The 23,623-nt window shown below is 49.5% G+C and overlaps 2 pseudogenes; one reads left to right on the forward strand and one right to left on the reverse strand.

Annotated features, from left to right (window-relative positions):
* LOC121151013 overlaps positions 1-2,569 on the reverse strand; it is a 54,067-nt pseudogene extending 51,498 nt beyond the window's left edge.
* Positions 2,570-2,703: 134 nt separating this feature from the next.
* The window catches only part of LOC121151012, a 132,254-nt pseudogene continuing 111,334 nt past the window's right edge, over positions 2,704-23,623 (forward strand).

Genomic DNA, 23,623 nt, shown 5'->3' on the forward strand with positions numbered 1-23,623 from the left:
GCCTGAAAGTGTATGTGATGCCTGGGGAACTGAGTGTGTTGGTGAATGGCAACATTCGAAAGGGCCAGCACAGGTCTTCCAATGCCAAAACGACTCCACTTGGCTCATTCAATTCACATACCATCAGCTTGTCGAGCAGATCTGGGGGAAAACCCTGTTTGGTCACTTCTTGTCCAATGTCCATGGAGCCCAGGATGATGCAATCAAGCATGTTGAGCACCCACACAAAACAAGGATGCAGATCCTCAGTCCAGGCGCTAACAACTCCACATCCAGAGGCAAGTTCAGCGCCCAAGCCATTTTCAGCTACCATGGAAATCTGTGATCTGGCAGCACATATGCCTGAAAGTGTATGTGATGCCTGGGGAACTGAGTGTGTTGGTGAATGGCAACATTCGAAAGGGCCAGCACAGGTCTTCCAATGCCAAAACGACTCCACTTGGCTCATTCACTTCACATACCATCAGCTTGTTGAGCAGATCTAGAGGGAAACCCTTTTTGGTCACTTCTTGTCCAATGTCCATGGAGCCCATGATGATGCAATCAAGCATGTTGAGCACCCACACAAAACAAGGATGCAGATCCTCAGTCCAGGCGCTAACAACTCCACATCCAGAGACAAGTTCATGCACCAAGCCATTTTCAGCTACCATGGAAAACCAGTGATGTGGCAGCACATATGCCTGAAAGTGTATGTGATGCCTGCGGAACTGAGTGTGTTGGTGATTGGCAACATTCGAAAGGGCCAGCACAGGTCTTCCAATGCCAAAACAACTCCACCTGGCTCATTCACTTCACATACCATCAGCTTCTCGAGCAGATCTAGAGGGAAACACTTTTGTTCACTTCTTGTCCAAGATCCATGGAGCCCAGGATGATGCAATCAAGCATGTTGAGCACCCACACAAAACAAGGATGCAGATCCTCAGTCCAGGCGCTAACAACTCCACATCCAGAGACAAGTTCAGCGCCCAAGCCATTTTCAGCTACCATGCAACATGATGGCTCTGGCAGCACATATGCCTGAAAGTGTATGTGATGCCTGGGGAACTGAGTGTGTTGTTGAATGGCAACATTCCAAAGGGCCAGCACAGGTCTTCCAGTGCCAAAACGACTCCACTTGGCTCATTCACTTCACATACCATCAGCTTGTCGAGCAGATCTAGAGGGAAACCCTTTTTGGTCACTTCTTGTCCAATGTCCATGGAGCCCAGAATGATGCAATCAAGCATGTTGAGCACCCACACAAAACAAGGATGCAGATCCTCAGTCCAGGCGCTAACAACTCCACATCCAGAGACAAGTTCAGTGACCAAGCCATTTTCAGCTACCATGAAAAACTAATGACCTGACGGCACATATGCCTGAAAGTGTATGTGATCCCTGGGGAACTGAGTGTGTTGGTGAATGGCAACATTCAAAAGGGCCAGCACAGGTCTTCCAATGCCAAAACGACTCCACGTGGCTCATTCACTTCACATATCATCAGCTTGTCGTGCAGATCTAGAGGGAAACCCTTTTTGGTCACTTCTTGTCCAATGTCCATGGAGCCCAGGATGATGCAATCAAGCATGTTGAGCACCCACACAAAACAAGGATGCAGATCCTCAGTCCAGGCGCTAACAACTCCACATCCAGAGACAAGTTCAGCGCCCAAGCCATTTTCAGCTACCATGAAAAACTAATGATCTGGCAGCACATATGCCTGAAAGTGTATATGATTCCTGGAGAGCTGAGTGTGTTGGTGAATGGCAACATTCGAAAGGATTAGATCAGGTCGTCCTATGCCAAAATGACTCCACGTGGCTCATTCACTTCACATACCATCAGCTTGTTGAGCAGATCTAGAGGGAAACCCTTTTTGGTCACTTCTTGTCCAATGTCCATGGAGCCGAGGATGATGCAATCAAGCATGTTGAGCACCCACACAAAACAAGGATGCAGATCCTCAGTCCAGGCGCTAACAACTCCACATCCAGAGGCAAGTTCATTGAACAAGCCATTTTCAGCTACCATGCAACATGATGGCTCTGGCAGCATATATGCCTGAAAGTGTATGTGATGCCTGGGGAACTGAGTGTGTTGGTGAATGGCAACATTCGAATAGGCCAGCACAGGTCTTCCAGTGCCAAAACAACTCCACTTGGCTCATTCACTTCGCATACCATCAGCTTGTGGAGCAGATCTAGAGGGAAACCCTTTTTGGTCACTTCTTGTCCAATGTCCATGGAGCCCAGGATGATGCAATCAAGCATGTTGAGCACCCACACAAAACAAGGATGCAGATCCTCAGTCCAGGCGCTAACAACTCCACATCCAGAGACAAGTTCAGCACCCAATCCATTTTCAGCTACCATGGAAAACCAGTGATGTGGCAGCACATATGCCTGAAAGTGTATGTGATGCCTGCGGAACTGAGTGTGTTGGTGAATGGCAACATTCGAAAGGGCCAGCACAGGTCTTCCAGTGCCAAAACGACTCCACTTGGCTCATTCACTTCACATACCATCAGCTTCTCGAGCAGATCTATGGGGAAACCCTTTCTGGTCACTTCTTGTCCAATGTCCATGGAGCCCAGGATGATGCAATCAAGCATGTTGAGCACCCACACAAAACAAGGATGCAGATCCTCAGTCCAGGCGCTAACAACTCCACATCCAGAGGCAAGTTCATTGAACAAGCCATTTTCAGATACCATGCGACATGACGTCTCCGGGAGCACATATGCCTGAAAGTGTATGTGATCTCTTCGGAATTGAGTGTGCTGGTGAATGGCAACATTCGAAAGGGCCAGCACAGGTCTTCCAGTGCCAAAACGACTCCACTTGGCTCATTCACTTCACATACCATCAGCTTGTTGAGCAGATCTATGGGGAAACCCTGTTTGGTCACTTCTTTCCAATGTCCATGGAGCCCAGGATGATGCAATCAAGCATGTTGAGCACCCACACAAAACAAGGATGCAGATCCTCAGTCCAGGCGCTAACAACTCCACATCCAGAGACAAGTTCAGCGCCCAAGCCATTTTCAGCTACCATGCAACATTTGGCTCTGGCAGCACATATGCCTGAAAGTGTATGTGATGCCTGGGGAACTGAGTGTGTTGGTGAATGGCAACATTCGAAAGGGCCAGCACAGGTCTTCCAATGCCAAAACGACTTCACTTGGCTCATTCACTTCACATAGCATCAGCTTGTCGAGCAGATTTAGAGGGAAACCCTGTTTGGTCACTTCTTGTCCAATGTCCATGGAGCCCAGGAAGATGCAATCAAGCATGTTGAGCACCCACACAAAACGAGGATGCAGATCCTCAGTCCAGGCGCTAACAACTCCACATCCAGAGGCAAGTTCAGTGCCCAAGCCATTTTCAGCTACCATGGAAAACCTAATGATCTGGCAGCACATATGCCTGAAAGTGTATGTGATCCCTGGGGAACTGAGTGTGTTGGTGAATGGCAATATTCGACAGGCCAGCACAGGTCTTCCAGTGCCAAAACGACTCCACTTGGCTCATTCACTTCACATACCATCAGCTTGTCGAGCAGATCTAGAGGGAAACCCATTTTGGTCACTTCTTGTCCAATGTCCATGGAGCCCAGGATGATGCAATCAAGCATGTTGAGCACCCACACAAAACAAGGATGCAGATCCTCAGTCCAGGCGCTAACAACTCCACATCCAGAGACAAGTTCATTGACCAAGCCATTTTCAGCTACCATGGAAAACCAGTGATGGCTCTGGCAGCACATATGCCAGAAAGTGTTTGTGATCCCTGGGGAACTGAGTGTGTGTGAATGGCAATATTCGATAGGCCAGTACAGGTCTTCCAGTGCCAAAACGACTCCACTTGGCTCATTCACTTCACATACCATCAGCTTGTCGAGCAGATCTAGAGGGAAACCCTGTTTGGTCACTTCTTGTCCAATGTCCATGGAGCCCAGGATGATGCAATCAAGCATGTTGAGCACCCACACAAAACAAGGATGCAGATCCTCAGTCCAGGCGCTAACAACTCCACATCCAGAGACAAGTTCAGCGCCCAAGCCATTTTCAGCTACCATGCAACATGATGGCTCTGGCAGCACATATGCCTGAAAGTGTATGTGATGCCTGGGGTACTGAGTGTGTTGGTGAATGGCAACATTCGAAAGGGCCAGCACAGGTCTTCCAGTGCCAAAATGACTCCACGTGGCTCATTCACTTCACATACCATCAGCTTGTCGAGCAGATCTAGAGGGAAACCCTGTTTGGTCACTTCTTGTCCAATGTCCATGGAGCCCAGGATGATGCAATCAAGCATGTTGAGCACCCACACAAAACAAGGATGCAGATCCTCAGTCCAGGCGCTAACAACTCCACATCCAGAGACAAGTTCAGCGCCCAAGCCATTTTCAGCTACCATGCAACATGATGGCTCTGGCAGCACATATGCCTGAAAGTGTATGTGATCCCTGGGTAACTGAGTGTGTTGGTGAATGGCAACATTCGAAAGGGCCAGCACAGGTCTTCCAGTGCCAAAACGACTCCACTTGGCTCATTCACTTCACATACCATCAGCTTGTCGAGCAGATCTAGAGGGAAACCCTTTTTGGTCACTTCTTGTCCAATGTCCATGGAGCCCAGGATGATGCAATCAAGCATGTTGAGCACCCACACAAAACAAGGATGCAGATCCTCAGTCCAGGCGCTAACAACTCCACTTCCAGAGGCAAGTTCATTGAACAAGACATTTTCAGCTACCATGCAACATGATGACTCTGGCAGCACATATGCCTGAAAGTGTATGTGATCCCTGGGGAACTGAGTGTGTGGTGAATGGCAACATTCGAAAGGGCCAACACAGGTCTGTCAGTGCCAAAACGACTCCACTTGGCTCATTCACTTCACATACCATCAGCTTGTCGAGCAGATCTAGAGGGAAACCATGTTTGGTCACTTCTTGTCCAATGTCCATGGAGCCCAGGATGATGCAATCAAGCATGTTGAGCACCCACACAAAACAAGGATGCAGATCTTCAGTCCAGGCGCTAACAACTCCACATCCAGAGGCAAGTTCAGTGCACAAGCCATTTTCAGCTACCATGGAAAACATGATGGCTCTGGCAGCACATATACCTGAAAGTGTATGTGATCCCTGTGAACTTAGTGTATTGGCGAATGGCAACATTCGAAAGGGCCATCATGGCTCTTCCAGTGCCAAAATGACTCCACTTGGCTCATTCACTTCACATACCATCAGCTTGTCGAGCAGATATTGAGGGAAACCCTGTTTGGTCACTTCTTGTCCAATGTCCATGGAGCCCAGGATGATGCAATCAAGCATGTTGAGCACCCACACAAAACAAGGATGCAGATCCTCAGTCCAGGCGCTAACAACTCCACATCCAGAGGCAAGTTCATTGCACAAGCCATTTTCAGCTACCATGGAAAATCAGTGATTTGGCAGCACATATGCCTGAAAGTGTATGTGATGCCTGGGGAACTGAGTGTGTTGGTGAATGGCAACATTCGAAAGGGCCAGCACAGGTCTTCCAGTGCCAAAATGACTCCACCTGGATCATTCACTTCACATACCATCAGCTTGTCGAGCAAATCTAGAGGGAAACCCTGTTTGGTCACTTCTTGTCCAATGTCCATGGAGCCCAGGATGATGCAATCAAGCATGTTGAGCACCCACACAAAACAAGGATGCAGATCCTCAGTCCAGGCGCTAACAACTCCACATCCAGAGGCAAGTTCATTGAACAAGTCATTTTCAGCTACCATGCAACATAATGGCTCTGGCAGCACATATGCCTGAAAGTGTATGTGATCCCTGGGGAACTGAGTGTGTTGGTGAATGGCAACATTCGAAAGGGCCAGCACAGGTCTTCCAGTGCCAAAACGACACCACTTGGCTCATTCACTTCACATACCATCACCTAGTCGAGCAAATCTGGGGAGAAATCCTTTTTGGTCACTTCTTGTCCAATGTCCATGGAGCCCAGGATGATGCAATCAAGCATGTTGAGCACCCACACAAAACAAGGATGCAGATCCTCAGTCCAGGCGCTAACAACTCCACATCCAGAGACAAGTTCAGCGCCCGAGCCATTTTCAGCTACCATGCAACATGATGGCTCTGGCAGCACATATGCCTGAAAGTGTATGTGATCCATGGGAACTGAGTGTGTTGGTGAATGGCAACATTCGAATTGGCCAGCACAGGTCTTCCAGTGCCAAAATGACTCCACTTGGCTCATTCACTTCACATACCATCAGCTTGTCTAGCAGATCTAGAGGGAAACCCTGTTTGGTCACTTCTTGTCCAATGTCCATGGAGCCCAGGATGATGCAATCAAGCATGTTGAGCACCCACACAAAACAAGGATGCAGATCCTCAGTCCAGGCGCTAACAACTCCACATCCAGAGACAAGTTCAGCGCCCAAGCCATTTTCAGCTACCATGCAACATGATGGCTCTGGCAGCACATATGCCTGAAAGTGTATGTGATGCCTGGGGAACTGAGTGTGTTGGTGAATGGCAACATTCGAATGGCCAGCAGGGTCTTCCAGTGCCAAAACTACTCCACTTGGCTCATTCACTTCACATACCATCAGCTTGTTGAGCAGATCTAGAGGGAAACCCTGTTTGGTCACTTCTTGTCCAATGTCCATGGAGCCCAGGATGATGCAATCAAGCATGTTGAGCACCCACACAAAACAAGGATGCAGATCCTCAGTCCAGGCGCTAACAACTCCACATCCAGAGACAAGTTCAGCGCCCAAGCCATTTTCAGCTACCATGCAACATGATGGCTCTGGCAGCACATATGCCTGAAAGTGTATGTGATCCTGGGGAACTGAGTGTGTGGTGAATGGCAATATTCGAATTGGCACACAGGTCTTCCAGTGCCAAAAGCACTCCACTTGGCTCATTCACTTCACATACCATCAGCTTGTCGAGCAGATCTAGAGGGAAACCCTGTTTGGTCACTTCTTGTCCAATGTCCATGGAGCCCAGGATGATGCAATCAAGCATGTTGAGCACCCACACAAAACAAGGATGCAGATCCTCAGTCCAGGCGCTAACAACTCCACATCCAGAGACAAGTTCAGCGCCCAAGCCATTTTCAGCTACCATGCAACATGATGGCTCTGGCAGCACATATGCCTGAAAGTGTATGTGATCCCTGGGGAACTGAGTGTGTTGGTGAATGGCAACATTCGAATGGGCCAGCAGGAGTCTTCCAGTGCCAAAACGACTCCACTTGGCTCATTCACTTCACATACCATCAGCTTGTCGAGCAGATCTAGAGGGAAACCCTGTTTGGTCACTTCTTGTCCAATGTCCATGGAGCCCAGGATGATGCAATCAAGCATGTTGAGCACCCACACAAAACAAGGATGCAGATCCTCAGTCCAGGCGCTAACAACTCCACATCCAGAGACAAGTTCAGCGCCCAAGCCATTTTCAGCTACCATGCAACATGATGGCTCTGGCAGCACATATGCCTGAAAGTGTATGTGATCCTGGGGAACTGAGTGTGTGGGTGAATGGCAATATTCGAATTGGCCAGCAGGGGTCTTCCAGTGCCAAAACTACTCCACTTGGCTCATTCACTTCACATACCATCAGCTTGTTGAGCAGATCTAGAGGGAAAACCTGTTTGGTCACTTCTTGTCCAATGTCCATGGAGCCCAGGATGATGCAATCAAGCATGTTGAGCACCCACACAAAACAAGGATGCAGATCCTCAGTCCAGGCGCTAACAACTCCACATCCAGAGACAAGTTCAGCGCCCAAGCCATTTTCAGCTACCATGCAACATGATGGCTCTGGCAGCACATATGCCTGAAAGTGTATGTGATGCCTGGGGAACTGAGTGTGTGGGTGAATGGCAATATTCGAATTGGCCAGCAGAGGTCTTCCAGTGCCAAAACGACTCCACTTGGCTCATTCACTTCACATACCATCAGCTTGTGGAGCAGATCTAGAGGGAAACCCTGTTTGGTCACTTCTTGTCCAATGTCCATGGAGCCCAGGATGATGCAATCAAGCATGTTGAGCACCCACACAAAACAAGGATGCAGATCCTCAGTCCAGGCGCTAACAACTCCACATCCAGAGACAAGTTCAGCGCCCAAGCCATTTTCAGCTACCATGCAACATGATGGCTCTGGCAGCACATATGCCTGAAAGTGTATGTGATGCCTGGGGAACTGAGTGTGTGGGTGAATGGCAATATTCGAATTGGCCAGCAGGGTCTTCCAGTGCCAAAACGACTCCACTTGGCTCATTCACTTCACATACCATCAGCTTGTGGAGCAGATCTAGAGGGAAACCCTGTTTGGTCACTTCTTGTCCAATGTCCATGGAGCCCAGGATGATGCAATCAAGCATGTTGAGCACCCACACAAAACAAGGATGCAGATCCTCAGTCCAGGCGCTAACAACTCCACATCCAGAGACAAGTTCAGCGCCCAAGCCATTTTCAGCTACCATGCAACATGATGGCTCTGGCAGCACATATGCCTGAAAGTGTATGTGATGCCTGGGGAACTGAGTGTGTGGGTGAATGGCAATATTCGAATTGGCCAGCACAGGTCTTCCAGTGCCAAAACGACTCCACTTGGCTCATTCACTTCACATACCATCAGCTTGTGGAGCAGATCTAGAGGGAAACCCTGTTTGGTCACTTCTTGTCCAATGTCCATGGAGCCCAGGATGATGCAATCAAGCATGTTGAGCACCCACACAAAACAAGGATGCAGATCCTCAGTCCAGGCGCTAACAACTCCACATCCAGAGACAAGTTCAGCGCCCAAGCCATTTTCAGCTACCATGCAACATGATGGCTCTGGCAGCACATATGCCTGAAAGTGTATGTGATGCCTGGGGAACTGAGTGTGTGGGTGAATGGCAATATTCGAAATGGCCAGCAGAGGTCTTCCAGTGCCAAAACGACTCCACTTGGCTCATTCACTTCACATACCATCAGCTTGTCGAGCAGATCTAGAGGGAAACCCTGTTTGGTCACTTCTTGTCCAATGTCCATGGAGCCCAGGATGATGCAATCAAGCATGTTGAGCACCCACACAAAACAAGGATGCAGATCCTCAGTCCAGGCGCTAACAACTCCACATCCAGAGACAAGTTCAGCGCCCAAGCCATTTTCAGCTACCATGCAACATGATGGCTCTGGCAGCACATATGCCTGAAAGTGTATGTGATCCCTGGGGAACTGAGTGTGTGGGTGAATGGCAATATTCGAATTGGCCAGCACAGGTCTTCCAGTGCCAAAACGACTCCACTTGGCTCATTCACTTCACATACCATCAGCTTGTCGAGCAGATCTAGAGGGAAACCCTGTTTGGTCACTTCTTGTCCAATGTCCATGGAGCCCAGGATGATGCAATCAAGCATGTTGAGCACCCACACAAAACAAGGATGCAGATCCTCAGTCCAGGCGCTAACAACTCCACATCCAGAGACAAGTTCAGCGCCCAAGCCATTTTCAGCTACCATGCAACATGATGGCTCTGGCAGCACATATGCCTGAAAGTGTATGTGATCCCTGGGGAACTGAGTGTGTGGGTGAATGGCAATATTCGAATGGCCAGCACAGGTCTTCCAGTGCCAAAACGACTCCACTTGGCTCATTCACTTCACATACCATCAGCTTGTGGAGCAGATCTAGAGGGAAACCCTGTTTGGTCACTTCTTGTCCAATGTCCATGGAGCCCAGGATGATGCAATCAAGCATGTTGAGCACCCACACAAAACAAGGATGCAGATCCTCAGTCCAGGCGCTAACAACTCCACATCCAGAGACAAGTTCAGCGCCCAAGCCATTTTCAGCTACCATGCAACATGATGGCTCTGGCAGCACATATGCCTGAAAGTGTATGTGATCCCTGGGGAACTGAGTGTGTTGGTGAATGGCAATATTCGAATTGGCCAGCAGGTGTCTTCCAGTGCCAAAACGACTCCACTTGGCTCATTCACTTCACATACCATCAGCTTGTCGAGCAGATCTAGAGGGAAACCCTGTTTGGTCACTTCTTGTCCAATGTCCATGGAGCCCAGGATGATGCAATCAAGCATGTTGAGCACCCACACAAAACAAGGATGCAGATCCTCAGTCCAGGCGCTAACAACTCCACATCCAGAGGCAAGTTCAGCGACCAAGCCATTTTCAGCTACCATGCAACATGATGGCTCTGGCAGCACATATGCCTGAAAGTGTATGTGATCCCTGGGGAACTGAGTGTGTGGGTGAATGGCAATATTCGAATTGGCCAGCAGAGGTCTTCCAGTGCCAAAACGACTCCACTTGGCTCATTCACTTCACATACCATCAGCTTGTCGAGCAGATCTAGAGGGAAACCCTGTTTGGTCACTTCTTGTCCAATGTCCATGGAGCCCAGGATGATGCAATCAAGCATGTTGAGCACCCACACAAAACAAGGATGCAGATCCTCAGTCCAGGCGCTAACAACTCCACATCCAGAGACAAGTTCATCGCCCAAGCCATTTTCAGCTACCATGCAACATGATGGCTCTGGCAGCACATATGCCTGAAAGTGTATGTGATTCCTGGTGAACTGAGTGTGTTGGTGAATGGCAACTTTCGAATTGGCCAGCAGAGGTCTTCCAGTGCCAAAACGACTCCACTTGGCTCATTCACTTCACATACCATCAGCTTGTGGAGCAGATCTAGAGGGAAACCCTGTTTGGTCACTTCTTGTCCAATGTCCATGGAGCCCAGGATGATGCAATCAAGCATGTTGAGCACCCACACAAAACAAGGATGCAGATCCTCAGTCCAGGCGCTAACAACTCCACATCCAGAGACAAGTTCAGCGCCCAAGCCATTTTCAGCTACCATGCAACATGATGGCTCTGGCAGCACATATGCCTGAAAGTGTATGTGATCCTGGGGAACTGAGTGTGTGGGTGAATGGCAATATTCGAATTGGCCAGCACAGGTCTTCCAGTGCCAAAACGACTCCACTTGGCTCATTCACTTCACATACCATCAGCTTGTGGAGCAGATCTAGAGGGAAACCCTGTTTGGTCACTTCTTGTCCAATGTCCATGGAGCCCAGGATGATGCAATCAAGCATGTTGAGCACCCACACAAAACAAGGATGCAGATCCTCAGTCCAGGCGCTAACAACTCCACATCCAGAGACAAGTTCAGCGCCCAAGCCATTTTCAGCTACCATGCAACATGATGGCTCTGGCAGCACATATGCCTGAAAGTGTATGTGATCCCTGGGGAACTGAGTGTGTGGGTGAATGGCAATATTCGAATTGGCCAGCAGGGGTCTTCCAGTGCCAAAACCACTCCACTTGGCTCATTCACTTCACATACCATCAGCTTGTCGAGCAGATCTAGAGGGAAACCCTGTTTGGTCACTTCTTGTCCAATGTCCATGGAGCCCAGGATGATGCAATCAAGCATGTTGAGCACCCACACAAAACAAGGATGCAGATCCTCAGTCCAGGCGCTAACAACTCCACATCCAGAGACAAGTTCAGCGCCCAAGCCATTTTCAGCTACCATGCAACCTGATGGCTCTGGCAGCACATATGCCTGAAAGTGTATGTGATCCCTTGGGAACTGAGTGTGTGGGTGAATGGCAATATTCGAATGGCCAGCAGAGGTATTCGAGTACCGAAGCGACTCCACTTGGCTCATTCACTTCACATACCATCAGCTTGTGGAGCAGATCTATTTGGAAAACCTGTTTGGTCACTTCTTGTCCAATGTCCATGGAGCCCAGGATGATGCAATCAAGCATGTTGAGCACCCACACAAAACAAGCATGCAGATCCTCAGTCCAGACGCTAACATGGAGCCCAGGATGATGCAATCAAGCATGTTGAGCACCCACACAAAACAAGCATGCAGATCCTCAGTCCAGGCGCTAACAACTCCACATCCAGAGACAAGTTCAGCGCCCAAGCCATTTTCAGCTACCATGCAACATGATGGCTCTGGCAGCACATACACCTGAAAGTGTATGTGATCCCTGGGGAACTGAGTGTGTGGGTGAATGGCAATATTCGAATAGACCAGCACAAGTCTTCCAGTGCCAAATCGACACCACTTGGCTCATTCACTTCACATACCATCAGTTTGTGGAGCAGATCTAGAGGGAAACCCTTTTGGTCACTTCTTGTCCAATGTCCATGGAGCCCAGGATGATGCAATCAAGCATGTTGAGCACCCACACAAAACAAGGATGCAGATCCTCAGTCCAGGCGCTAACAACTCCACATCCAGAGACAAGTTCAGCGCCCAAGCCATTTTCAGCTACCATGCAACATGATGGCTCTGGCAGCACATATGCCTGAAAGTGTATGTGATCCCTGGGGAACTGAGTGTGTTGGTGATTGGCAATATTCGAATTGGCCAGCAGGGGTATTCCAGTACCGAAATGACTCCACTTGGCTTATTCACTTCACATACCATTAGCTGGTCGAGCAGATCTAGAGGGAAACCCTGTTTGGTCACTTCTTGTCCAGTGTCCATGGAGCCCAGGATGATGCAATCAAGCATGTTGAGCACCCACACAAACAAGGATGCAGATCCTCAGTCCAGGCGCTAACAACTCCACATCCAGAGACAAGTTCAGCCCCCAAGCCATTTTCAGCTACCAGGCAACATGATGGCTCTGGCAGCACATATGCCTGAAAGTGTATGTGATCCCTGGGGAACTGAGTGTGTGGGTGAATGGCAATATTCGAATTGGCCAGCAGAGGCATTCGAATACCGAAACGACTCCACTTGGCTCATTCACTTCACATACCATCAGCTTGTCAAACATATCTAGAGGGAAACCCTGTTTGATCACTTGTTGTCCCGTGTCCATGGAGCCCAGATGATGCAATCAAGCATGTTGAGCACCCACACAAAACAAGCATGCAGATCCTCAGTCCAGACGCTAACAACTCCACATCCAGAGACAAGTTCATTGACCAAGCCATTTTCAGCTACCATGCAACATGATGGCTCTGGCAGCACATATGCCTGAAAGTGTATGTGATTCCGGATGAATGAGTGTGTTTTTGAATGGCAACTTTAGAACTGGCCAGCAGAGATCTTCCAGTGCCAAAACGACTCCACTTGGCTCATTCACTTCACATACCATCAGCTTGTGGAGCAGATCTAGAGGGAAACCCTGTTTGGTCACTTCATGTCCAATGTCCATGGAGCCCAGGATGATGCAATCAAGCATGTTGAGCACCCACACAAAACAAGGATGCAGATCCTCAGTCCAGGCGCTAACAACTCCACATCCAGAGACACTTTCAGCGCCCAAACCATTTTCAGCTACCATGCAACATGATGGCTCTGGCAGCACATATGCCTGAAAGTGTATGTGATCCCTGGGGAACTGAGTGTGTGGGTGAATGGCAATATTCGAATTGGCCAGCAGAGGTCTTCCAGTGCCAAAACCACTCCACTTGGCTCATTCACTTCACATACCATCAGCTTGTAGAGCAGATCTAGAGGGAAACCCTGTTTGGTCACTTCTTGTCCAGTGTCCATGGAGCCCAGGATGATGCAATCAAGCATGTTGAGCACCCACACAAAACAAGGATGCAGATCCTCAGTCCAGGCGCTAACAACTCCACATCCAGAGACAAGTTCAGCGCCCAAGCCATTTTCAGCTACCATGCAACATGATGGCTCTGGCAGCACATATGCCTGAAAGTGTATGTGATGCCTGGGGAACTGAGTGTGTGGGTGAATGGCAATATTCAAATTGGCCAGCAGAGGTCTTCCAGTGCCAAAACGACTCCACTTGGCTCATTCACTTCACATACCATCAGCTTGTCGAGCAGATCTAGAGGGAAACCCTGTTTGGTCACTTCTTGTCCAATGTCCATGGAGCCCAGGATGATGCAATCAAGCATGTTGAGCACCCACACAATACAAGCATGCAGATCCTCAGTCCAGGCGCTAACAACTCCACATCCAGAGACAAGTTCAGCGCCCAAGCCATTTTCAGCTACCATGCAACATGATGGCTCTGGCAGCACATATGCCTGAAAGTGTATGTGATGCCTGGGGAACTGAGTGTGTGGGTGAATGGCAATATTCGAATTGGCCAGCAGGGGTCTTCCAGTGCCAAAACGACTCCACTTGGCTCATTCACTTCACATACCATCAGCTTGTGGAGCAGATCTAGAGGGAAACCCTGTTTGGTCACTTCTTGTCCAATGTCCATGGAGCCCAGGATGATGCAATCAAGCATGTTGAGCACCCACACAAAACAAGGATGCAGATCCTCAGTCCAGGCGCTAACAACTCCACATCCAGAGACAAGTTCAGCGCCCAAGCCATTTTCAGCTACCATGCAACATGATGGCTCTGGCAGCACATATGCCTGAAAGTGTATGTGATGCCTGGGGAACTGAGTGTGTTGGGTGAATGGCAATATTCGAATTGGCCAGCACGGGTCTTCCAGTGCCAAAACGACTCCACTTGGCTCATTCACTTCACATACCATCAGCTTGTCGAGCAGATCTAGAGGGAAACCCTGTTTGGTCACTTCTTGTCCAGTGTCCATGGAGCCCAGGATGATGCAATCAAGCATGTTGAGCACCCACACAAAACAAGGATGCAGATCCTCAGTCCAGGCGCTAACAACTCCACATCCAGAGGCAAGTTCAGCGCCCAAGCCATTTTCAGCTACCATGCAACATGATGGCTCTGGCAGCACATATGCCTGAAAGTGTATGTGATGCCTGGGGAACTGAGTGTGTGGGTGAATGGCAATATTCGAATTGGCCAGCAGAGGTCTTCCAGTGCCAAAACGACTCCACTTGGCTCATTCACTTCACATATCATCAGCTTGTCGAGCAGATCTAGAGGGAAACCCTGTTTGGTCACTTCTTGTCCAGTGTCCATGGAGCCCAGGATGATGCAATCAAGCATGTTGAGCACCCACACAAAACAAGGATGCAGATCCTCAGTCCAGGCGCTAACAACTCCACATCCAGAGACAAGTTCAGCGACCAAGCCATTTTCAGCTACCATGCAACATGATGGCTCTGGCAGCACATATGCCTGAAAGTGTATGTGATGCCTGGGGAACTGAGTGTGTGTGTGAATGGCAATATTCGAATTGGCCAGCAGGGATCTTCCAGTGCCAAAACGACTCCACTTGGCTCATTCACTTCACATACCATCAGCTTGTGGAGCAGATCTAGAGGGAAACCCTGTTTGGTCACTTCTTGTCCAATGTCCATGGAGCCCAGGATGATGCAATCAAGCATGTTGAGCACCCACACAAAACAAGGATGCAGATCCTCAGTCCAGGCGCTAACAACTCCACATCCAGAGACAAGTTCAGCGCCCAAGCCATTTTCAGCTACCATGCAACATGATGGCTCTGGCAGCACATATGCCTGAAAGTGTATGTGATGCCTGGGGAACTGAGTGTGTGGGTGAATGGCAATATTCGTATTGGCCAGCAGGGTCTTCCAGTGCCAAAACGACTCCACTTGGCTCATTCACTTCACATACCATCAGCTTGTGGAGCAGATCTAGAGGGAAACCCTGTTTGGTCACTTCTTGTCCAATGTCCATGGAGCCCAGGATGATGCAATCAAGCATGTTGAGCACCCACACAAAACAAGGATGCAGATCCTCAGTCCAGGCGCTAACAACTCCACATCCAGAGACAAGTTCAGCGCCCAAGCCATTTTCAGCTACCATGCAACATGATGGCTCTGGCAGCACATATGCCTGAAAGTGTATGTGATGCCTGGGGAACTGAGTGTGTGGGTGAATGGCAATATTCGAATTGGCCAGCAGGGGTCTTCCAGTGCCAAAACCACTCCACTTGGCTCATTCACTTCACATACCATCAGCTTGTCGAGCAGATCTAGAGGGAAACCCTGTTTGGTCACTTCTTGTCCAATGTCCATGGAGCCCAGGATGATGCAATCAAGCATGTTGAGCACCCACACAAAACAAGGATGCAGATCCTCAGTCCAGGCGCTAACAACTCCACATCCAGAGACAAGTTCAGCGCCCAAGCCATTTTCAGCTACCATGCAACATGATGGCTCTGGCAGCACATATGCCTGAAAGTGTATGTGATGCCTGGGGAACTGAGTGTGTGGGTGAATGGCAATATTCGAATTGGCCAGCAGAGGTCTTCAGTGCCGAAACGACTCCACTTGGCTCATTCACTTCACATACCATCAGCTTGTGGAGCAGATCTAGAGGGAAAACCTGTTTGGTCACTTCTTGTCCAATGTCCATGGAGCCCAGGATGATGCAATCAAGCATGTTGAGCACCCACACAAAACAAGGATGCAGATCCTCAGTCCAGGCGCTAACAACTCCACATCCAGAGACAAGTTCAGCGCCCAAGCCATTTTCAGCTACCATGCAACATGATGGCTCTGGCAGCACATATGCCTGAAAGTGTATGTGATGCCTGGGGAACTGAGTGTGTGGGTGAATGGCAATATTCGAATTGGCCAGCAGGGTCTTCCAGTGCCAAAACGACTCCACTTGGCTCATTCACTTCACATACCATCAGCTTGTGGAGCAGATCTAGAGGGAAACCCTGTTTGGTCACTTCTTGTCCAATGTCCATGGAGCCCAGGATGATGCAATCAAGCATGTTGAGCACCCACACAAAACAAGGATGCAGATCCTCAGTCCAGGCGCTAACAACTCCACATCCAGAGACAAGTTCAGCGCCCAAGCCATTTTCAGCTACCATGCAACATGATGGCTCTGGCAGCACATATGCCTGAAAGTGTATGTGATGCCTGGGGAACTGAGTGTGTTGGTGAATGGCAATATTCGAATTGGCCAGCAGGGGTCTTCCAGTGCCAAAACGACTCCACTTGGCTCATTCACTTCACATACCATCAGCTTGTGGAGCAGATCTAGAGGGAAACCCTGTTTGGTCACTTCTTGTCCAATGTCCATGGAGCCCAGGATGATGCAATCAAGCATGTTGAGCACCCACACAAAACAAGGATGCAGATCCTCAGTCCAGGCGCTAACAACTCCACATCCAGAGACAAGTTCAGCGCCCAAGCCATTTTCAGCTACCATGCAACATGATGGCTCTGGCAGCACATATGCCTGAAAGTGTATGTGATGCCTGGGGAACTGAGTGTGTGGGTGAATGGCAATATTCGAATTGGCCAGCAGGGGTCTTCCAGTGCCAAAACGACTCCACTTGGCTCATTCACTTCACATACCATCAGCTTGTCGAGCAGATCTAGAGGGAAACCCTGTTTGGTCACTTCTTGTCCAATGTCCATGGAGCCCAGGATGATGCAATCAAGCATGTTGAGCACCCACACAAAACAAGGATGCAGATCCTCAGTCCAGGCGCTAACAACTCCACATCCAGAGACAAGTTCAGCGCCCAAGCCATTTTCAGCTACCATGCAACATGATGGCTCTGGCAGCACATATGCCTGAAAGTGTATGTGATGCCTGGGGAACTGAGTGTGTTGGTGAATGGCAATATTCGAATTGGCCAGCAGGGGTCTTCCAGTGCCAAAACCACTCCACTTGGCTCATTCACTTCACATACCATCAGCTTGTGGAGCAGATCTAGAGGGAAACCCTGTTTGGTCACTTCTTGTCCAATGTCCATGGAGCCCAGGATGATGCAATCAAGCATGTTGAGCACCCACACAAAACAAGGATGCAGATCCTCAGTCCAGGCGCTAACAACTCCACATCCAGAGACAAGTTCAGCGCCCAAGCCATTTTCAGCTACCATGCAACATGATGGCTCTGGCAGCACATATGCCTGAAAGTGTATGTGATGCCTGGGGAACTGAGTGTGTGGGTGAATGGCAATATTCGAATTGGCCAGCAGGGGTCTTCCAGTGCCAAAACCACTCCACTTGGCTCATTCACTTCACATACCATCAGCTTGTGGAGCAGATCTAGAGGGAAACCCTGTTTGGTCACTTCTTGTCCAATGTCCATGGAGCCCAGGATGATGCAATCAAGCATGTTGAGCACCCACACAAAACAAGGATGCAGATCCTCAGTCCAGGCGCTAACAACTCCACATCCAGAGACAAGTTCAGCGCCCAAGCCATTTTCAGCTACCATGCAACATGATGGCTCTGGCAGCACATATGCCTGAAAGTGTATGTGATGCCTGGGGAACTGAGTGTGTGGGTGAATGGCAATATTCGAATTGGCCAGCAGGGGTCTTCCAGTGCCAAAACGACTCCACTTGGCTCATTCACTTCACATACCATCAGCTTGTGGAGCAGATCTAGAGGGAAACCCTGTTTGGTCACTTCTTGTCCAATGTCCATGGAGCCCAGGATGATGCAATCAAGCATGTTGAGCACCCACACAAAACAAGGATGCAGATCCTCAGTCCAGGCGCTAACAACTCCACATCCAGAGACAAGTTCAGCGCCCAAGCCATTTTCAGCTACCATGCAACATGATGGCTCTGGCAGCACATATGCCTGAAAGTGTATGTGATGCCTGGGGAACTGAGTGTGTGGGTGAATGGCAATATTCGAATTCGCCAGCAGGGGTCTTCCAGTGCCAAAACCACTCCACTTGGCTCATTCACTTCACATACCATCAGCTTGTGGAGCAGATCTAGAGGGAAACCCTGTTTGGTCACTTCTTGTCCAATGTCCATGGAGCCCAGGATGATGCAATCAAGCATGTTGAGCACCCACACAAAACAAGGATGCAGATCCTCAGTCCAGGCGCTAACAACTCCACATCCAGAGACAAGTTCAGCGCCCAAGCCATTTTCAGCTACCATGCAACATGATGGCTCTGGCAGCACATATGCCTGAAAGTGTATGTGATGCCTGGGGAACTGAGTGTGTGGGTGAATGGCAATATTCGAATTGGCCAGCAGGGGTCTTCCAGTGCCAAAACCACTCCACTTGGCTCATTCACTTCACATACCATCAGCTTGTGGAGCAGATCTAGAGGGAAACCCTGTTTGGTCACTTCTTGTCCAATGTCCATGGAGCCCAGGATGATGCAATCAAGCATGTTGAGCACCCACACAAAACAAGGATGCAGATCCTCAGTCCAGGCGCTAACAACTCCACATCCAGAGACAAGTTCAGCGCCCAAGCCATTTTCAGCTACCATGCAACATGATGGCTCTGGCAGCACATATGCCTGAAAGTGTATGTGATGCCTGGGGAACTGAGTGTGTGGGTGAATGGCAATATTCGAATTGGCCAGCAGGGGTCTTCCAGTGCCAAAACCACTCCACTTGGCTCATTCACTTCACATACCATCAGCTTGTGGAGCAGATCTAGAGGGAAACCCTGTTTGGTCACTTCTTGTCCAATGTCCATGGAGCCCAGGATGATGCAATCAAGCATGTTGAGCACCCACACAAAACAAGGATGCAGATCCTCAGTCCAGGCGCTAACAACTCCACATCCAGAGACAAGTTCAGCGCCCAAGCCATTTTCAGCTACCATGCAACATGATGGCTCTGGCAGCACATATGCCTGAAAGTGTATGTGATGCCTGGGGAACTGAGTGTGTTGGTGAATGGCAATATTCGAATTGGCCAGCAGGGGTCTTCCAGTGCCAAAACCACTCCACTTGGCTCATTCACTTCACATACCATCAGCTTGTGGAGCAGATCTAGAGGGAAACCCTGTTTGGTCACTTCTTGTCCAATGTCCATGGAGCCCAGGATGATGCAATCAAGCATGTTGAGCACCCACACAAAACAAGGATGCAGATCCTCAGTCCAGGCGCTAACAACTCCACATCCAGAGACAAGTTCAGCGCCCAAGCCATTTTCAGCTACCATGCAACATGATGGCTCTGGCAGCACATATGCCTGAAAGTGTATGTGATGCCTGGGGAACTGAGTGTGTGGGTGAATGGCAATATTCGAATTGGCCAGCAGGGGTCTTCCAGTGCCAAAACCACTCCACTTGGCTCATTCACTTCACATACCATCAGCTTGTGGAGCAGATCTAGAGGGAAACCCTGTTTGGTCACTTCTTGTCCAATGTCCATGGAGCCCAGGATGATGCAATCAAGCATGTTGAGCACCCACACAAAACAAGGATGCAGATCCTCAGTCCAGGCGCTAACAACTCCACATCCAGAGACAAGTTCAGCGCCCAAGCCATTTTCAGCTACCATGCAACATGATGGCTCTGGCAGCACATATGCCTGAAAGTGTATGTGATGCCTGGGGAACTGAGTGTGTGGGTGAATGGCAATATTCGAATTGGCCAGCAGGGGTCTTCCAGTGCCAAAACCACTCCACTTGGCTCATTCACTTCACATACCATCAGCTTGTGGAGCAGATCTAGAGGGAAACCCTGTTTGGTCACTTCTTGTCCAATGTCCATGGAGCCCAGGATGATGCAATCAAGCATGTTGAGCACCCACACAAAACAAGGATGCAGATCCTCAGTCCAGGCGCTAACAACTCCACATCCAGAGACAAGTTCAGCGCCCAAGCCATTTTCAGCTACCATGCAACATGATGGCTCTGGCAGCACATATGCCTGAAAGTGTATGTGATGCCTGGGGAACTGAGTGTGTGGGTGAATGGCAATATTCGAATTGGCCAGCAGGGGTCTTCCAGTGCCAAAACCACTCCACTTGGCTCATTCACTTCACATACCATCAGCTTGTGGAGCAGATCTAGAGGGAAACCCTGTTTGGTCACTTCTTGTCCAATGTCCATGGAGCCCAGGATGATGCAATCAAGCATGTTGAGCACCCACACAAAACAAGGATGCAGATCCTCAGTCCAGGCGCTAACAACTCCACATCCAGAGACAAGTTCAGCGCCCAAGCCATTTTCAGCTACCATGCAACATGATGGCTCTGGCAGCACATATGCCTGAAAGTGTATGTGATGCCTGGGGAACTGAGTGTGTGGGTGAATGGCAATATTCGAATTGGCCAGCAGGGGTCTTCCAGTGCCAAAACCACTCCACTTGGCTCATTCACTTCACATACCATCAGCTTGTGGAGCAGATCTAGAGGGAAACCCTGTTTGGTCACTTCTTGTCCAATGTCCATGGAGCCCAGGATGATGCAATCAAGCATGTTGAGCACCCACACAAAACAAGGATGCAGATCCTCAGTCCAGGCGCTAACAACTCCACATCCAGAGACAAGTTCAGCGCCCAAGCCATTTTCAGCTACCATGCAACATGATGGCTCTGGCAGCACATATGCCTGAAAGTGTATGTGATGCCTGGGGAACTGAGTGTGTGGGTGAATGGCAATATTCGAATTGGCCAGCAGGGGTCTTCCAGTGCCAAAACCACTCCACTTGGCTCATTCACTTCACATACCATCAGCTTGTGGAGCAGATCTAGAGGGAAACCCTGTTTGGTCACTTCTTGTCCAATGTCCATGGAGCCCAGGATGATGCAATCAAGCATGTTGAGCACCCACACAAAACAAGGATGCAGATCCTCAGTCCAGGCGCTAACAACTCCACATCCAGAGACAAGTTCAGCGCCCAAGCCATTTTCAGCTACCATGCAACATGATGGCTCTGGCAGCACATATGCCTGAAAGTGTATGTGATGCCTGGGGAACTGAGTGTGTGGGTGAATGGCAATATTCGAATTGGCCAGCAGGGGTCTTCCAGTGCCAAAACCACTCCACTTGGCTCATTCACTTCACATACCATCAGCTTGTGGAGCAGATCTAGAGGGAAACCCTGTTTGGTCACTTCTTGTCCAATGTCCATGGAGCCCAGGATGATGCAATCAAGCATGTTGAGCACCCACACAAAACAAGGATGCAGATCCTCAGTCCAGGCGCTAACAACTCCACATCCAGAGACAAGTTCAGCGCCCAAGCCATTTTCAGCTACCATGCAACATGATGGCTCTGGCAGCACATATGCCTGAAAGTGTATGTGATGCCTGGGGAACTGAGTGTGTGGGTGAATGGCAATATTCGAATTGGCCAGCAGGGGTCTTCCAGTGCCAAAACCACTCCACTTGGCTCATTCACTTCACATACCATCAGCTTGTGGAGCAGATCTAGAGGGAAACCCTGTTTGGTCACTTCTTGTCCAATGTCCATGGAGCCCAGGATGATGCAATCAAGCATGTTGAGCACCCACACAAAACAAGGATGCAGATCCTCAGTCCAGGCGCTAACAACTCCACATCCAGAGACAAGTTCAGCGCCCAAGCCATTTTCAGCTACCATGCAACATGATGGCTCTGGCAGCACATATGCCTGAAAGTGTATGTGATGCCTGGGGAACTGAGTGTGTGGGTGAATGGCAATATTCGAATTGGCCAGCAGGGGTCTTCCAGTGCCAAAACCACTCCACTTGGCTCATTCACTTCACATACCATCAGCTTGTGGAGCAGATCTAGAGGGAAACCCTGTTTGGTCACTTCTTGTCCAATGTCCATGGAGCCCAGGATGATGCAATCAAGCATGTTGAGCACCCACACAAAACAAGGATGCAGATCCTCAGTCCAGGCGCTAACAACTCCACATCCAGAGACAAGTTCAGCGCCCAAGCCATTTTCAGCTACCATGCAACATGATGGCTCTGGCAGCACATATGCCTGAAAGTGTATGTGATGCCTGGGGAACTGAGTGTGTGGGTGAATGGCAATATTCGAATTGGCCAGCAGGGGTCTTCCAGTGCCAAAACCACTCCACTTGGCTCATTCACTTCACATACCATCAGCTTGTGGAGCAGATCTAGAGGGAAACCCTGTTTGGTCACTTCTTGTCCAATGTCCATGGAGCCCAGGATGATGCAATCAAGCATGTTGAGCACCCACACAAAACAAGGATGCAGATCCTCAGTCCAGGCGCTAACAACTCCACATCCAGAGACAAGTTCAGCGCCCAAGCCATTTTCAGCTACCATGCAACATGATGGCTCTGGCAGCACATATGCCTGAAAGTGTATGTGATGCCTGGGGAACTGAGTGTGTGGGTGAATGGCAATATTCGAATTGGCCAGCAGGGGTCTTCCAGTGCCAAAACCACTCCACTTGGCTCATTCACTTCACATACCATCAGCTTGTGGAGCAGATCTAGAGGGAAACCCTGTTTGGTCACTTCTTGTCCAATGTCCATGGAGCCCAGGATGATGCAATCAAGCATGTTGAGCACCCACACAAAACAAGGATGCAGATCCTCAGTCCAGGCGCTAACAACTCCACATCCAGAGACAAGTTCAGCGCCCAAGCCATTTTCAGCTACCATGCAACATGATGGCTCTGGCAGCACATATGCCTGAAAGTGTATGTGATGCCTGGGGAACTGAGTGTGTGGGTGAATGGCAATATTCGAATTGGCCAGCAGGGGTCTTCCAGTGCCAAAACCACTCCACTTGGCTCATTCACTTCACATACCATCAGCTTGTGGAGCAGATCTAGAGGGAAACCCTGTTTGGTCACTTCTTGTCCAATGTCCATGGAGCCCAGGATGATGCAATCAAGCATGTTGAGCACCCACACAAAACAAGGATGCAGATCCTCAGTCCAGGCGCTAACAACTCCACATCCAGAGACAAGTTCAGCGCCCAAGCCATTTTCAGCTACCATGCAACATGATGGCTCTGGCAGCACATATGCCTGAAAGTGTATGTGATGCCTGGGGAACTGAGT

This window comes from Ochotona curzoniae, unplaced genomic scaffold (genome assembly GCF_017591425.1).
Source record: "Ochotona curzoniae isolate NIBS_2020 unplaced genomic scaffold, NIBS_Ocur_1.0 contig_2228, whole genome shotgun sequence".
In the NCBI taxonomy this organism is placed as follows: domain Eukaryota; kingdom Metazoa; phylum Chordata; class Mammalia; order Lagomorpha; family Ochotonidae; genus Ochotona; species Ochotona curzoniae.